Raw genomic sequence first — 2,862 nt, 5'->3', positions numbered from 1 at the left:
AGGAGCCCCTCCCCAGGGGGCGAGGAGTGGGCGGGGTTGGCAGTGTAAGGACAGGCACTGGCATTGTAGGGGTGGGGCTGTCATTGTCAGGGTGGGGCAGGCGCTGTAGGGTGGGGCTGGCAGTGTAAGGGCAAGGCTGGCAGTGTAGGGGCAGGATTAGCAGGACAGGGGAAGGGCTGTCAGCATAGGGCGGGGTTGGCTGTGTAGGGGCGGGGCTGGCTGTTAGGGGCAGGATTGACAGTGTAAGAGTGGGGCTGGCAGAGTAGGGGCGGAGCTGGCAGTGTAGGGGCAGGGCTGGCAGCGTGGGTGTAGGGCTGGCAGTGTAGGGGTGGGGCTGGCAATGTAGGGGCGGGGCAGGCAGTGTGGGGGCGGGGCTGGTAGTGTAGAGGCGGGGCTGGTGGTGTGGGGGCGGGGCTGGCAGTGTGGTTGGCAGGCGGGGCTGGCAGTGTGGGGGCGGGGCTGGCAGTGTGGGGGCGGGGCTGGCAGTGTGGGGGGCGGGGCTGGCAGTGTGGGGGCGGGGCTGGCAGTGTGGGGGGGCGGGGCTGGCAGTGGGGGGCGGGGCTGGCAGTGGGGGGCGGGGCTGGCAGTGTGGGGGGGGCGGGGCTGACAGTGGGGGGCGGGGCTGGCAGTGTGGGGCGGGGCTGGCAGTGTGGGGGGCGGGGCTGGCAGGGGGGCGGGGCTGGCAGTGTGGGGGCGGGGCTCAGTGGCGGGCGGGGCTGTCAGTGGGGGGCGGGGCTGGCAGTGGGGGCGGGCTGTCAGTGGGGGGCACAGAGGACCCTCTTGTCTGTGGGCGGCGGATCATTGGTCAAACGTGAGCCGTCATTGTTGCGTTCGAACCCCGGAACGCGCGGCGGTTTGTTTCCAGAAAGTTCCCCCCCCCCCCCTCCCCCCCCGCCCCCCCCCCCTCCCCCCCCCCGCCCCCCCCCCCTCCGGGCTTGTTGTTCAGACTCCGGACCACTGCGAAGCGCTCCGAGACGCTGACCCCCCCCCCTGCCCCACCCCCCCCCCCCCCACCCCCAGCGTGAAGAGTGCGAAGTAAATGCAAGTTGTCGTCGTCGTCGTCGTCACTTTGCTTTATTTCTATTTAATTTTATTCGAAACGCAGTCACACAGTCAGCGGTGTACGGCGTCGGCGCTGTCACCCGTCCGGCTCCGTGTCCCCCGTGCCTCCCGCTCCGCCATTGGACGTCGGGGCTCGTCCTCCCACGCGCCCTCCACCGCTCTTGACCCGAAACCCCCGGCGGCTCCGGCGCGAAGACCCCTCCGCCCTCCGCCCTCTTGCGATGTCCTCCCGATGTGCTGCGCCGACGCGGTTTGTTTGTTTGTTTGTTTGTTGTCGTCGTTGTTTGTGAACAGGGCTGAGAACGGGTGGAAACCTCCGCCCGCCGCGTTGTCACTTTACGGTGTGTTTTTTTTTCTTTTTTCTTTTCTTTCCGGGCGGTTCGCCTGTTCCGCCTCACCTGACGTGCGCTCTCCTTTAATTAAGGCCAAGAGCGGGTTCTCCGTCCGCCGCCCTTCAGTTTGTGGGGCTGCTGAGGAGCGCGTGGTCGAAGGAGGATACGTTCCAACATGAGTCTGAGGGGGAATTCCTCGTTGGTGAGCTTCACCCGTTTAAGTCTTCCAATAATAATAATTAATAATAATCCTTGCATTTGATATAGCGCTTTTCACGTCGGGAGGACGTCCCGAAGCGCTTCACAGAACACACTGTAAAGTGAAGTGACTGTATATTTGTGGGCGAACGCGACAGCCAATTGCGCACAGCAATGTCCCACAAACAGTCGTAGATTGAAAATGACCAATTTATTATTGTTTTTGGTTTTGGAGGGATTATTATTAGGCTCTGTGTGGAGTAAGGAAACTCGCCCAAGGTTTCGCCCTCTGCCTGGAATTGAACTCAGGTCTCTCACTTGCAAAGCGAGTGCTCTAACCACTGAGCTACAGGACTCCGTAAAGTCCAAGTCTTTTTTGTTTGCTCGCCGCCTGATGTGATCCCGTTTGGGCAGCGGTAGCTCTCTCGCCTTTGATTCAGAAAGTTGTGAGTTCAAGCTCCAGTTTTAGTGCTGGGGATGTGGAAGGGCCGGTCCTTCAGGTGAGGTGTTAAACCGAGGTCCCATCTGCCTGTTCAGGTGGATATTAAAGATCCCAGGGTACTCTTTGAAAAGAGAAAGGGAGTTTCTCTCCCGTTTTGTCCTGGACAACAACCCCCCAAATAAAATTAGTCATTCATTTTATAGCTGATTGCTATGTGCAAATTGGTTGCTGCGTTCATCTACAAAATACATAGTTACTACACTTTACAGTAAGTCCTGGGAAGTGCTTTGAGAGGTCTTACCAATGTGAATGCAGCTATATCAAGGTATGACTCAAGACCCTCGTTTTCAACCATGCCATCCAGCACCTTGTGACGTCCTCCCGACGTGAAAGACACTTTCCAAATGTAATTTTGTTGTTGTACTTATTTGTATATTGGAACTATACGGAGACAATCATCATCGCCCATATGAAACCTACCACCTGCTGTGTTGACTGCCTCCCCACACAGCTGCTGCCCCTTGCTGTAACCCTTGTTGACAGACAAGTCAACCTGGTTCCTTTCTACAGGACTGTCCTGGTCCCTCTCAAAACTGCTGTCCACAGGCCTGAGACAGGGCTTGTCAAAGTCACAAATGACGTCCTCTCTGTCTGATCAGAGCTCTCTCTGCCTGCTTGTCTTCCTGGTTCAGGGATTCCCTTGGACTCCATCATTGTGCTGTGACTATGGGGTTGGTTGGGGAGGGGGATATTTGGTTAGAATGTGCACCTATTTCTGACTGAAACCCTTTCCACCAGGTCCATTCGATTCAGCAGTACCTTAAACCA

Source organism: Callorhinchus milii, unplaced genomic scaffold (assembly GCF_018977255.1).
Source record: "Callorhinchus milii isolate IMCB2004 unplaced genomic scaffold, IMCB_Cmil_1.0 Scaffold17, whole genome shotgun sequence".
Lineage (NCBI taxonomy): Eukaryota > Metazoa > Chordata > Chondrichthyes > Chimaeriformes > Callorhinchidae > Callorhinchus > Callorhinchus milii.
The sequence above is the reverse complement of the archived record's forward strand: the minus strand, read 5'-3'. Positions refer to the sequence as shown.